Source organism: Homalodisca vitripennis, chromosome 3, assembly GCF_021130785.1.
Source record: "Homalodisca vitripennis isolate AUS2020 chromosome 3, UT_GWSS_2.1, whole genome shotgun sequence".
Classification (NCBI taxonomy): Eukaryota; Metazoa; Arthropoda; class Insecta; order Hemiptera; family Cicadellidae; genus Homalodisca; species Homalodisca vitripennis.
The window spans coordinates 34,551,923-34,567,636 of NC_060209.1; the positions used below are offsets into that span (position 1 = coordinate 34,551,923).

At 32.5% G+C, this 15,714-nt stretch overlaps 1 non-coding gene across 1 annotated transcript; it reads left to right on the forward strand.

The window, feature by feature from the left end:
- The first annotated feature begins 15,425 nt into the window (after nt 1-15,425).
- Trnaa-ugc lies at nt 15,426-15,497 on the forward strand. The gene has a single exon. It is a non-coding gene; the product is annotated as a tRNA-Ala (tRNA).
- The last annotated feature ends 217 nt before the right edge of the window (nt 15,498-15,714 follow it).

Consider the following 15,714-nt stretch of genomic DNA (forward strand, 5'->3'; position numbering starts at 1 on the left):
TACTGAACTTTTGCCAATATTAATGCATTTTAGTATTATGTGCTGATCATCTACATTCATAATTATTTTAGGACTCTTGAATATTTTTATTCTTACATTTATTTCGTGTATTACACGTAAGTTGAGTTTCAGAAACTAAAATATATAACGTTACATAGTATACTCAATGTCGTAACTGGTATCTATAGTTTAATAGTACTGAGATAATGTAGTTACTATACAATCGCAGACAGTGTATAGTATTATCAAATAGTGACTGCAGCTTGGGCGTTGGTAGTTTTACACCAACACACACAAAAATGCAGGAGATTGTCCTAGTGCACTTACCCTGTAAAATCTAGATTTTTTAAATATTTTTATTGTTATCCTAAAGTGATTAGTATAAATCATGGCATCAAACGAAGAATAATTATACAAATTTACATGTAATGCACTGAAATTGTCACGAGTCTAAAAGACGTTACTGAATAGCCCGGGGTGGAAGAAGGCAGGTGCCGGCCAATTCCAACCCTCTGCGCTAGGTGAGTGTGAGGGTGCGTGCGTGCGAGGTACTAACTGGACCTTCAGCTGCAATCTTTAATCGCAAATACTGTAGGAGAAGTTCCGAAAACAAACGTGGCACAAGTATTAAAGTAGTTACTATTATACATCTTCACTAGAAACGTACTACCAATTGATTTTTGTAATATGCTGAATACAATAATTAGTCACACTAAAAGTCGTATCATAAAAATCGTTAAACATTACTTTTACATGGATATATTTAGCGCGCGCGTGCGCGCCCACACACACACACACACACATACACACACACACACACACACACACACACACACACACACACACACACACACACACACACATATATATATATACAGTGTGTTTGAAAAGTCTGGAAAAGCTTTAATATTTTTAAACTAATGCAAATAAAATCTATAAACTCTTTATAATATTCTACGGCTATATTAACTACCTTAAATCCTATAATCATCACATGCCAATATTATTGCATTTTAGTATGGTATGCTGATCATATAAATTTATAATTATTAATTATTGGGACATTGGGAAGCACCTATAATGTTTTGTTAAAAATAATGCAAGGACAAAGTAATTTACATATACAAATACAAATAATGATTGTATAAACTGGATTATTTAATATTCCACAAACATCTTTAACATGCAGGACTTAAATAAATATTAAATGCAACAAAACCTAAGTATAATTTGGTTAAATTTGATTAAACTATTCATCTTTATATTAAGTGGGTAGCTTCTTGATAATTATTGGTTACGTTGAAATAGTCCTGAATCATTATATTTTCGATAGAATTCATCAAGATTTAATTACCCACTTGAAGGACACTGAAAGTTTCCTTTATTGAACCCTTCGACTGTTCAAGAAGCACTCAGAAGTACTTTTAAGAGCGTCAAGAGCCTTTCAGTAAATTTTCTTCATTTTATTAAATGTTACATAAGATTATTATCCCGTCTTCATTATAATAATGGTTGTGTTTGTTTTTATTTGAAGGTTACGATGTAGTGCTAGATGTATTGCACATGTTGTCATTTTATGTTTGATTGTTTTTTTCCAGAATTAAAACCAAATATGATTTATTATACAGCCGCATTCATTTTTAGAAAATGCGTTATTAAAAAAGGTTTATTATATTCTCACAAATTATACTTTATTGATACAAATTATTCTTTATTATTTTCTGTTAAAGGTTTTTTTAAAACCGTGTATCATAAGTTATACAATAAAAGGTTTTGACACTTTCAAACATGAACAGACTGACAGATGTAATTTTGAACGCAAGAACAAGAGGCTTCTTTCTTGGACCGTAGGAAAAGAAAGAAAGTTTCTTCTTTTTGCATTTAGATAGGTCCAAGTCTCTATGACCTTCTGTCATGAGTTATTGCACAGACGAGAATACGGACAGGTTACAGAAAAACGGACAGTCCTTAATCATTTGATCCCAAAGTTAATACAATTATGATTACACCAACAAGAACCATTGTTTCAAGCTTCAAGTCTCTAAGATATCGTTATTGAACTTTATTGCACAAGCAAACAGATTGGACTGTCCTTCAATGACACTAAAATCTATTACATTCTTTCTTGGACCAAAAGGAAGCTACAAGTTCGTATATACCAAGTTACAAGTCTTTAGAATCTTTCTATCGACAGTTATTGCAGAGTCATAAGGACGGATTAACTATACAAGTTCTAAAAGGGCCTTTGGGTCTTTATTAGATTTATATATGACCTGTGTAAATTTCGTATAAACTTAAGACTTTACCAGTAAGTTATCAGTCATTAATGGATATCAAGGAATCTCAAAAGGGTATAGAAAATAAGCTTTTTAATTTTGAAATATGAATCTATTATAACAAGTGTGCTGAAAAGTTCAGTTTATACAGTTTGTGTAGATGAAGCAACTTCGAAAAACATCTATAATATTTCACAGTGAGAATGTAGAGAGCAGGAATATTGCACACGGTGTTTTGAAATGATTTTCAAAAAACTTTTAATTCGTCCAATTTGTATTATTTTGCAAACCGGTAAGTTTTGACTAAGGAAACATTTTAATTATTTTGTAAAGTACCATTGTTAACATTACTCTATATAATGTGAAAAATACTAAAATAATGGTTTTCAGTAAAACATTTTGCAGATACAACATCGTGTGTATATATATATATATATATATATATATATATGTATATATATATATATATATATGTATATATATATATATATATATATATATATATATATATGGATGGTATAATCTAAATTTTAACTAAAAAAGTGATTTGTGCAAAACTAGGTCACACAGTCTGTTACAAACACTTCGAAAACAGGAACTGAATGACGCCAGAGTGTGTTTTTGTTCACTGCTGGATGGAATGTTTTGCAAGATATAACACATATCTGGAGTGCTATTGACATCACTGTGTGACCTTTCATTTCTCACTTGTCAAGAATACCTTTACTAGTCCGGTAAAATAAGGATGCAACCTCGGAATGAAAGATGATAAGCTAAAAATTTGCATATGTCTTTATTTTGATGGTATAAAACTTATCTCAAAAGTCTCATTTAATCACGTGTACGCGACTGTGAATAATTAACAATATAACTCATTTATTTTTTGTATTCTACTGGCTGACCTCGTATTATCGTACATACAGGTAAGCGGTCCCCTACTCTTTGCGCTGAGTCTAAAAAAGGGTTGAACGTACATAAAATTACTTCAGACAACAGTTGAAGAGAATTTTCCGTTCTACAATTTCTCTAACTACCTTCAAAGTAATTAGCGTAAGGGAAACGAGATATTTGCAAAAAACTGATTTTCGTGAACTTTGACCTTGAAATATCTTAAGTCGCGTACACGTGATTATATGAGACTTTTGAGGTAACTTTTATACCATCAAAATAAAGACGTATGCAAATTTTTAGCTTTTTATCTTTCATTCCGAGGTTGCATCCTTATTTTGCCGTATTTTACTCAGTTGTACATATCAATCCATTTTTGCAGGACAGTAGGATATACGTCATGGTTAGTTTTAGATTAAGGGAATATTTCATTGTTGTTACATGGTTTCCATGAATAACTACTTAAATTACACATGAACATTATGTAATGTTATTGTAATGTACTCTGTAAAATACACTTTAACTGGCTGATTTATCGGGAAATTATTTTGAATATTGGTAAATAATAAACTTTCCTAACCCTCATTGAAATATTCTAACCGAATTTTAAAATCATTGAAGTGTTCAAGACATTTTCTATATATGAACTATATTTGATGCCACTTAGCCTACGTACTTTTTATACTATGCTCTTTTACAGAACTTGAGTATCTTCACACAAAAATATTAACATTCCATAAAATAAATCCATAAAATTGTTTCACAATAGTATTATACTATGTAAAAGTGTTTTAGAATTTGTGTATATCAAATCTTTATGTTTAAGGCAGATAAGTCTAAGCTGTCCTAACTAAAATAGTCCCATTGAAACTAAAATTTTCATATTACGTAGTCAGAATTAAATTAGTCACTAAAATATTGTATTTATCAATACTCATAATTCAGGCACGAATAACAATGTGGTCAAACAATAGAATATTGCAATAGTTGATCGCAATTGGCTAAAAATTATCACTCGAAGGGTTGCAAAGATTTAATTCTTTTATGTTTTTTCCGAACGATATCACAAAAATGGACTGACTTATAGACTTGAAATTAAGCTTAACTTTTGTATAAAATCTTAACGAAACCTGTTATGGGTCAAGTAGTGTGGTGTCCTCCTACCTTCTTTATGTATAAGTTCAACTCTAGTTATAGTATACGATAATCATTTTATAATAATAATAAAATTGGCATCCAAGCGATACAATGTATTATTGGGCTGAGTGGTAAATTGTACAAGATCTGAGAGCGAATGTAGTTTTTAAAAGTAAAATATAAATTTCAATGCAGCCAGAAGTCTGGTAGATAGCAGACAATGCTCTCCCCTAACTCACTGTAACTCTTCATCAACACCTGGCAGTTACCAGAGTGAACCGTGTTTTATTGTTATCGTTCTTCTCCGTGTTAAACCCTGATATTGCTGTCTTCCAATACATAGTGTGAACTATTATAGCTTATAGAGTACACAGCTTTTGAGTAACCTATCGCTGAAACTTTAAAAACGATAAATATTATATAATGGTCTGTCAGAGTCCTTCCTCGCAACATTAATGCATTCTTCTATTTCAAATTGTATTATAATATAGTAGACAAATACTAAAACTATCTTATTCCATTTATACAAATTTTTACCTCGAAAGAAAATGAGGAAGAAATAGATATGGAAACCTGAATTCATAACCTAGTTTGCTCATTTTTTTTATTTTACAAGTAAGTTAAATAAACTCTATTCCCATCGTTTACATTCTGTTTTCACTAATAACATTCATTTTTCTAAATCAACTAACTAATATCCTTATATTTGTATGGGAATTATTCGTATGTGTATGTATTTATTTATTTTCCTAATAAATTCATAATAGCAGATTTCAAACAATCTTATATAAGAGAGAAAAATATCATATCGGTTTGCAGTAGTTAAAATATGAAAATATTTTCATCAAAATTACATATTTATAATAATAATAATTTATAACAAAACTAGCAGTTACTACCTCGCCTTTGCACAGAAATCCTATTGAATAACAGTTTGTCATAGGCATCTTTTTATGTAATAATATAAACTTTTAAAATAAATTATGTTCAATGGAAGACATTACAATCTCTTGATCTTATTCAGAATAATTTTACTTATATCTTAAAGAGCAATGTTTTGAGACCAAAAGCACATAATCGGAAATAATTGTTATGAGTAACAATGAAATAAACAAATTTCAGTGCTACATGCCATAATACTTTGATGAATAGCTCCAACAGGTTCAGTAAAACTTTAATATTAATGTGAGTATTAAATTACTTACTTAGTGAAATCTTACTTACTCTTACTTACTTACGAGTTTACATGATGAAGCCCTGCGGCAATTTTTAATCGGAAGTAGATATGTTTAAGGTACATATTATTTCAGAATTCATTATTAAGAGGTTCAAATGTAAAAGATTTTTCAACTGCCCTTATTTAGGTTTGTCACCTAAGGAAGCACTTCCAGTTCCAATTAATTACATTTCACGCACCATATTGCAATTCCCCTGGTTGCCATCATAAAAAATATACACATTCGGACTGAGAATGCTAATCCAAAAGGGTATATTTTCAGCCCTTGCTACCTTCATCCTGTTTAAGATATGTCCAGTGCCTAAGTATCGTTTTTATTGCTATCCCGATAAAGGAAAATAGGTTTGACAAGTTTTCGTCAGTCAAAAAGAACTACATCTGGTTAATATGATATACTTCAGGGTTAGGTATTTCCTGTCAAAAAGTGGTTGCTTTATTTAGAAGATCTATAAAATGTACACTTCCGTTTGTATAAAAAATGTATTTCGAAAAAGTATATTTTCTGGCAAAGTGTTCTTAATCCGGTTTAAAATATTTCCAGGGCAGTCAGTCTGTTGAGGGCGTAAGACACGTGTGTGTAAATTTACCTCTCTTGGATAGCGTGAAGAAGAAAAATATCGTATTTTTCTAGGCTGCATTTCTTTTTCAGGGTCTATGATGTAGAAGGAAATCCTTTCATTTGTATTTGATGAGCATAATATACGTTTATTTCAAACCTTATCGTTCTAAGTCGTTAGGATGTTGAAAAACAAACATATAGTTCTTCTAGGGGTTTAAACCATATTTTTGGCCGAATGGGTGGTTGATCTTGAACAAAATATTTCGCTTGTCTGTGGATAGGATAAGGCACGTGTTGTTGAGAAGGTCAAAACATAAATATAGAGCAACACTAGCAGTAGCGCAATATAGCGGATTTCTGGCGGTGCAACCCTATTTTAGCTCGTAAGAGTACTACTGAAAAATTGGCGATGTAACAACAACTCTGTAGTTTTTATGAGTTTGTGCATGGATTTTAATCGAATTGGTACACATATTTTTTAGAACGAATGCTAAGCAAGGAAAAGCTGTCTAGGAGCCTATATAATGAAGATCAATTGTAAATATTTTCTAAACAACTACTCTGGACATATTATTTGAATGTTCCTACATTTTAAGATATATCTACATTGACATTCGTTGAAAAAATTTTCAAAAAGGAATAGGTGAAAGAAGAGAAACCTGAATTCTTAGTACAGGGTCATAAAATATGGTTTGGAAATAGTTTTGAATGTATAGTTTAAGAATCCAAGTATTGAAGGAGATAAACTTGACGTACTGCACGAATAGTCATTTTATTATCAATAGGCTACATAAGTTGTCCCAAAAAAGGCGGAGTTAACTCAAATATGGTGAACAGGGCCATAATTGTTACCTTCTTCTTCGGTTATGAGCGCTAGTGGGGTACTCCATCTATGACAGCACTAGTTATGGTACGCGGTTTTTATTAGCTTAGGGCTTACGATGCATTATTGCTATTCTATCAATGTCAGCTGTAAACTAAATTCTTGTGGTTATTGGTTTTTTTCGCTCTTCACAGTTCTTTTGAGTTAACAATGTTCGATTAATTTAATTAAACCGACAATTTAATTGACATTATTGATAACTTTACGAAGCTCACAAACTTAGTTATATTATCAGTCAGTTGTTATCAGATCGTCGATGAGAGCAGTCGTGTCCTTATCTCTCCGACCGCTGATTGCCTGAACCGTGTGTCGTTACCTGTCCGGTACGGTCTGACTGTGCGGCCTGACTGTTGCAGTTATTATTGTATTATATCCAACATTTTAAATATATTTTTTTTAATTTTAATAGTTTGTTATCATGGCCGATAACTGTAAAAAGTGTAACAAAGTCTTCGTCGAGAGTGATATAGTAGCCAAGTGCGTCGACTGTAGGCATAGTTTTCATGCCACGTGCACGCGTGCAGGATCGACCCAAAGTTTCACTAAATCTAAAAATAAAACCTTGAAGTGTGATTCATGTGTTGAGGAATCTAAATCGAATGCTTCAGTTCGCAGTAGTAGTGAGGACCTCGAAGACAAAAATTCTATTTTAGAAGCTATTCGGGCCCTAAAAATCGATATAGAAGGCAAATTTAATGTAGTGTTGTCATCAGTTAGTGCTGTGCAAGACGAAATAAAAGGTATGCGCGATTGTGTGATTAAGCTGGAGGGTGAACAGGAAAAAACTACAGGAGCGCTGGCAGCAGGCTGGAGCATGCTAATGACGCGTTGGCTGGCGAGGGTGCGGGACTTGCAACAGCGACTGCACGATACCGAACAGCACTCTCGATCTGCTAATGTGGAGATAGTCGGTTTGCCAAAGACTGACAATGAAAATATTTTCGACTGTCTCCAGCACATTGCCGGGTCGCTTGGACTTGAGTTCAGGATGGAGGACATATCGATCGCTCATCGGCTGCGAGCTTACTCCACGAGAAGGCATTGTACAATCCGCCGATTATTGTGCAGTTCGTCTCCAGACGCGTCAAGGAGGACTGGCTGAGGGCAGCGAGCGAGGACGAAGAAGAATTTAAACGCCGCGGACATCCACCATCTCTCACAACGGAGTAATGTATACGTGAACGACCACCTGACACCTCACAATAAAGCGCTTCTGGGGAAGGCTCGCCGGCTTAAGCGAGAGGGGAAGATCGTCCTAGCGGATTTTTCAACGGAAAGGTCGTCATCAAGGCTGCTGAGGGGTGCTGAGGCTGTTCGCGTCACCATGATGGAGGATCTCGACAGGTTTGACAAGAGATAACTTTCCTCTGTGGTCCGCATTACATAAGTAAGTTTATACGTCTATAAAATTGTTTTTCTTTCGTTAGTATAATAATCAGGCTTTTTCTTTTGTTTTTATTCACTTTTTTATGTCATAAAGAAGATACTTTTAATTTTCATTTGTACTGTATTTATATTAATCTAAAACTACATTTATAATTTTACAATACACTTTTCTTTATTAGAGAAAATAATATTTCATTCTCTCGATAGGTTTATTGTACGAGGAAATGATAAATTAACGTATGACAATGAGATTGATGTAATTAGTTATTATTAGTTTGTTGTATGGTTTTGTATTTTAATTTCTACGAGAAAGTAAAGTTACTAATAGGTAAGAGAGGCTCAAATTTTATATACATTTTCTTTTCATGTAAAATTTAATATCAGTATTTTTTGGATTATAAATTCAGAATATAACTAACTATTTATTATTGATCAATTAAATATTTTCTAAATTACATATTTGCAATATTTTTTTTCTTTAAGTGAGTAAAAACATTGAAAAAATAAATTCAATTATTTTAGTATTGTTATATTTGCATTGTCTGTTTGGTAATAAATTGTCAGCAACTTATACAAGCATACGCTTGTTTATTGTACTTATTATGTTTATTATGGTATACGCATCATAGGGCCTAGGTGTAAGAAATTAAGATTAACATTATATAGTTAAATACATTTAGTACTATTTAATTTATGTACACAGATGTCTTTACTTAGTCTGTCCTTTCCACTATTTAATTATCTTTATTATTTAACCAGAAACTATTTTATGATAAAACTTAATGTTCAGAATTCACAAACTTCTAAATTTGTCTATGTAAGACTGCAATCTTTAAAATTTGAAAAACTTTAATATGTATAATTATGCAATCTTTTTAATCGTCTACTGAAATTGGCCATTTTAATGTAATTACATTGTAATAATATGGATTTATATAAATGCATCTTACTGAAGTAAAAATAAAGTAACATATTATAAGCAATATTTAAGTGCTAATTAAACTTCTGTGTATGCCAGGGTACGTATACGCATTTATAAAATATACTTTTATTACTTTCAAATATTTAGACCGGCCGGGCGGGTGATTGGGCTTGAACGGCATAAATGGGTGAGAAATGATGACAACTCTTTGTTTTTCCACAACGATTGTTTAGAACTGGAATCATATTTTGAATACAAAGATTTTTTTTTTTTTAGTAGTAATTTTGTTGATAAACTTAAAATATTCCATTGCAATATAAGAAGTATTTCAAAAAACTTTGACGAACTTTTGATTTATTTAAAATGATCTTCCTTCGCTAGATATAATAATATTGACAGAGTGTTGGTTGAGGGGGGGTGAGGAGGGGTGGACCATTGACGGGTTTGACTTTGTACTTACTGATAAGCAGCGTAACAAGGCTGATGGTGTAGTTGTTTACTACAATAACCGGTTGTCAGTTACTGCATCACAGATTTCTATAGGGTGACACGTACGGCATAAAACTCTACTTTAATTTTTGTCATAAAACTTTTTGTCTCGTGGCTCTCTACCGTACGTTTGACTGCGACATTAAAACTTTTTTTGGATTCTTTAGAACATTATCTTGACAGTTTGAATAAGGATGAAATAATTATCTTAGCTGGAGATTTCAACTTTGACTTGCTTGAAACAAACTCCCCCTTATACTGACAGATACTTGAACTGTATAGTAGGTGCTGGTCTCATTCATTGTATAGATAAACCAACAAGGTAACAAAATCTAGAAAGTCATGCCTGGATCACTTTATTATACGATATAACGACATGAACAACGTACAGGCAGCTGTGTTACAGACTGAGATTACTGATCACTATAGCACTGGTCTTACAATTACTTTTCCCGTTACAAGCACCATCGGTTATGACAAATACAGCTTCACAGACGATTATAGACTCTGCACTCTTGTCCCGTAATCTTGCTCATATTGACTGGAAGACGATTTTTCAGAACGAAAATGTAAACGGTTTCTACATACGAATTTTGTAAAATGGTAGGCCAAGCGATCGATAATTCTAGAAAAACCAATTAAAAAAGTCATCTAGATTCAAGAGGCTTAAGCCTTGGATTACAAATGATCTGATCAAATTAATTCGCGATAGAGATAAATTGAGCAAAAAAATTAAAAAACAGCCTTTTAATATAATTCTTAAAAATAATTATCGAACGTTAAGGCAATTTATTGCCAATTCTATCAAAACGTCTAAGCGTATTTACTACAGGGCTAAATTAAACGAATATCAAAATAATCCTAAATTGTTTTGGACTGTAATTAACGAATTGGCAGGTAAAAAAAATAATAAGGGTTTATTTCCGGTAAGGAAAGGTATCTGCGCTAATGTACCAAAGTGTTACTCACGGTGTATGTAAAGAAGTCGCTAACGATTTCAACATGTTTTTTGCTAGCGTTGGACATAACTTGGCAAGTTCAATTAACACCGGGGGTGCATTAATTATCGATGATGCAGATTACGGGCGAGACTCACTGTTTACGCTTCGGACTGTCACTGAACTGGACCTATTCAGAACACATTACTGCACTACGTGGCGGGTCCGCTCCTGGTATGACGGCGTCACAGCTTCTGCACTCAAAGATAATATTAATATTTTCTCTAAACCTTTTCTACATATTTTAAATCTTAGCTTGGCGTACGGTATATTTCCTGATAGTTTTAAGTTAGCTAAAGTAATCCCACTTCACAAGGCTAGCACATTTACGGAGAAAAATAAACTATCGTCCTATTTCTTTGTTAAGTGTGTTCTCTAAGGTGCTGGAGAGAATCGTCAAAGAGCAGTTTGTAAATTACCTTCAACACAACCATATTTTAGCGGAGTGTCAATACGGGTTTTAGGGCTGATAAAAAACATTTCAGACGTTCTCTTTGATGTAAACAAAGAAATTTATCATACTTTGTCAGATGGTATGAGGAGCTTTTTAATTTTCCTTGACCTAAAGAAAGCATTTGATAGTGTAGATAGAAACAAATTAAATTTACAAATTATCAGCTATAGGTGTAACGGGTTAATGCTCTCGCATGGTTTAGGAGCTACCTTGCGGACAGACGGCAGTTTGTGTCTGTCTGCGGTTGTGTGAATGGTGATGAGCTTCCTGTGGATTATGGTGTAGTTCAAGGAAGCACTCTGGGCCCTATATTATTTTTGATTATACATTAACAACATTTCAAAACTGCAGATTCATGGTAAACTATTTCTTTTTGCTGACGACACGCTAATTATTATCAAAGGTAAATCTTGGCAGGATGTTCAACAATAAATCTTTAAATGACCTCATGACAATTAAAAAATGGATGGACCAAAATGTTTTATCACTTAACATCTCAAAAACTAAATTTATGCCCCTTTCTCTTACATTAAATTCAGATTACAACTTACACGATTTAATTATTCATAATTGTAATAATCACTATAACAATGCCTGTGGATGTAATAAAATCGAGAAAGTGTCGTCATACAAATATTTGGGTGTGTTGTTTGATTCTCGAATGAAATGGATAGATCACATTAATTTCTTAAAAAATAAAGCAAGAAAGTATATATTTGCTTTTAGGCAGTTAAATAGCATTTTGAGTTTTTGATGAAACTAAAATCGTTTATTTTGCTTATGTGCAATCCCTTTTTTCGTATGGCATTCTAGCTTGGGGGGGGGTGCTTTTCCTTCACATATCAAAAGTTTAGATATAGTTCAGAAATCTATTCTGAAAGCCGGTTTTGCGAAGTGTAGACGATATCCCTCTGATTTATTGTTTCAAGAAACAGGAATTCTGCCAATTAAAAAAACTTTTATTAAAGTCTTATTTATTCATATTGATAAACATTTCGGCTCAATTTTTTCTACAATCCCACATTTTTATAACACAAGATATGCAAATATAGTCGGAATTAACACTATTCACCAACACAAATCATTCGCGACAACAAACAGTTTTTATCTAGCACACATTTTATATCGAAATTTATTCTAATAGTTTTAGAAAATTTCAAGCTGTTCGACTCTCCCTCTCTTGAGGTTTTTAAGAAACATGTCAAGGAGTTTTTGATTCTCATAAGCAGTGAGAGTGCCCAGTTACTTATCTCTGTTGACTACAGACGGACCTAGACTGTCTGACACTCACTGACTGACGGCACTGTCCCTCTCTCCTCTCCTCTTCAAACTATATATAATAAAATCCAATCACTTAAGTAATTAGCCTAATTTTTGTAATTTTTGTTCACTCAATATTTTTATTTGTTTTGTCTACTTTATCCTCTAGATTGCTGATTATCGGAATTCGAGGTCATATCCGTAGTTTATTCTGCTTTAGATGTCTTCTTTCAATTATCAAATTTTTTAAAATTAATCTACACTCTGCTCGAGATTAAAATTCGAATCGTAACAATTTCAACTCGAGTCTACGCACAGGCCATTAAGGCCCATGTAGGCTCTTTTCCCATTATTTGAATTTATCCAGAAATTATGTAGCAAATTTAATGCTGTTTTTACTAGGTATGCGTGTATGTATGGTGGATATGTATGTATGTGCGTGTATATGTATGTGTATATATATATATATATATATATATATATATGTATGTATGTATATGTGTATATGTATGTATCTCTTTATTATATCAATCTCTTTATTCATTATATTGATTTATTTATGTAACACAAAGTCTCTTTTATATTATTTAACGTTAATTATTTAATTTTAGTTTTTTAATTGTATTACTAGAATACTTCTGTAGGTTTATATGAATTAGATAATATACAAATGCTACATTTGTTATCATTTCAATGTAAAGGTTTATTTTGTATTTAATTTCTTTTTGTGTGTGGAAATAAACGTGATTTGATTTGATTTGATTAGTTCTTTTAGCTTATTAAAACATGTTTCATGCCTGTGTGTGTGTTTATATATAATGTTTTATATAATGCCTCTCCAATCATAATGTTTTGAGATTCAATCAACGTTTTTAGCAGACCTTTCTAATTCCAAAATTTCATCCTTAAGTTTACTAATACTAGATTTCAGGCAACTATTTTCATGAGCTAAAGAGTCTTTTTCTTCATTAACTACATCCTGTGCCGTTATCGAGTCATTGAAGTCCGAGATTCTTCGAGTTTTTTTATCCTGATATTTGGACTCAAGTTGGGCTGTCTCACGATGGCAGGTGTCAAGCGATGTTTGGAGGCTGGAGCCTCGAGTCACGGCATCACTCAGAGAAGTTATCAACCGTGCAACAGTTGATTCCAAATCGTCCAGTTCAATCTCAGGGTAATTAACTTTTAGTTTATTTAAAACCATGCATAAATCAGTAAACAAAGTCTCAGATACATCATCAAGATTCAAAGTGTTTTTAAGAATTTTCATCAATGGACAGAATGTAAGATTTAGCTTTAGCCCTGGTAAGAACCATTTTTGAAACAAATCACAAGTCTAACCGATGAACTCACTGTTGGTTGAGTTTTAACTAGAGTTTAGTGATAAGTTGAAATTGTACAGTGCCTTCAAAACCCCTGGATACGAGTACCGCATGCAGTAAGATGTTAGAGTTGCCTTCAAATATTCCAGGCGCAAACGCTGCCAGCCGTAATACAAGGCAGCGGCCGCGGCTAGCGGCGCGGCGCAGCGCCAGCAGTTGCAGGCAGGGAAATATTCCCTGCTTCTGGCAGCAGTGAGATGTGTGCGCTCCAATGATGCGCGGCAGTGTGTCAACACGCTGGCTCAAACATTGCCTCTGGATCATCACGTATAGGTTATAAAACTGTCAAACTACTTAGAGGAACTTACAGAGTTTTCCGCTTATATGATGCGTTCAACAGACGTTCAATAATTAATCAAGGAAGTCAAAACTCTTGCAACTTAGGTATAAATACTCAATTCAATTAAAAAACAACACAGCAAATACACCACGTTATTTCTGATCCAGCCAGTCATGCCAACTTAATATAAATGCAGTGTATACTAACTGGTCCCTAGTGCTGTAGCCATGCAAACTTCCTAAATTAGTTCAACATCTCAGATTAGTTATGGCATACCAAGCATAACTTTTGTCATTCATGCCTAAACATAATTTTACTATATTTTTATAGGCATAATTGTTTTTGTAAATAAATAGTCTATTACAACTAGTAACTATTATTGAGATCTTTTTTCTCTCAGAGATTTATTTTTTTTTCGTGTAAATAATTTAAAACCACTCAAAGTGTTTTATACTATTTTTAACTTTGAACACTCGTATTGAGTAAAAAACGTTATATATAACTTGTAAAATAAAAATAAACCATGAAAACAATTTCAAGATTTATTTAGATCTAATATTATGTAATATTATTATACTATTATTATTCTAATATTATATTATTTGATGTAGGGCAAGAAATAAACATGTACTTAGAGTATAGGTTAGACTCCAGTTTTAGCAGAAAAATAAAAATCCTTATTATAAGCATTTTAGTCATTATAAAAACATTTTTAGATTTTATATTCTGTTAGACCCTAATGTTATAAAGAATTTCGTAAAATATTTAGTTAAAATTTAATATAGTAAGGTATTTTTTGTGAGTTCCGCTTTCTTGATTGACGCGTGGATTTCATAATAAGTTAAAAAACTATTTACTATTGTAATAACATCGTAACTACTGACTCAAATTATATCAAAGTATATAGACCTCCTGAATCGATTGGTATGTCGTGTAAACAAACAGGGTAAAAAAATAATGAGTCTAAAGGCATCCCGGCTGCCTACAAGTACGACATTAGTACATAATAGCAACGAGCCTGTTTTAATTAATATAAATACTATATATTTAGATGCGTAGACTACCTAAATAAAATCGTCAATCTACGAGGTAGTGTAATTTTTAATTACGACGTCACCAATACGTACAGAAATATAATACATAGATCAATATAGACAAGTAAGCAAACAAATATCTCGTTTTTAAGAAAACAATCATTTTAGAGGAAAGTCAGAAGCAAGACTAATAGGTTCTAGGTCTACTTACTACATTTCTCAAAAATAAATAGTAGCAGAGGGGATGTAGCTCAGTGGTAGAGCGTTCGCTTTGCATGTGAAAGGCCCCGGGTTCGATCCCCGGCATCTCCATCTCTATTTTAGAGGTTAAGTATAAGATAGGACCGTACGGTCCTAATTTCGTCCTCAATAAAGAAGTGTTTATATTCTATTCTATTCTATTTTGCTAAATAAGTGATTTTTAATACTGGTCATGTTTTATAAAAAAAATGAATTCTACCTTAATTTGTATATACTTTAGATAAATTAATATCGTCTTCAGATAAATAAAGCACCAAACCTTATTCTT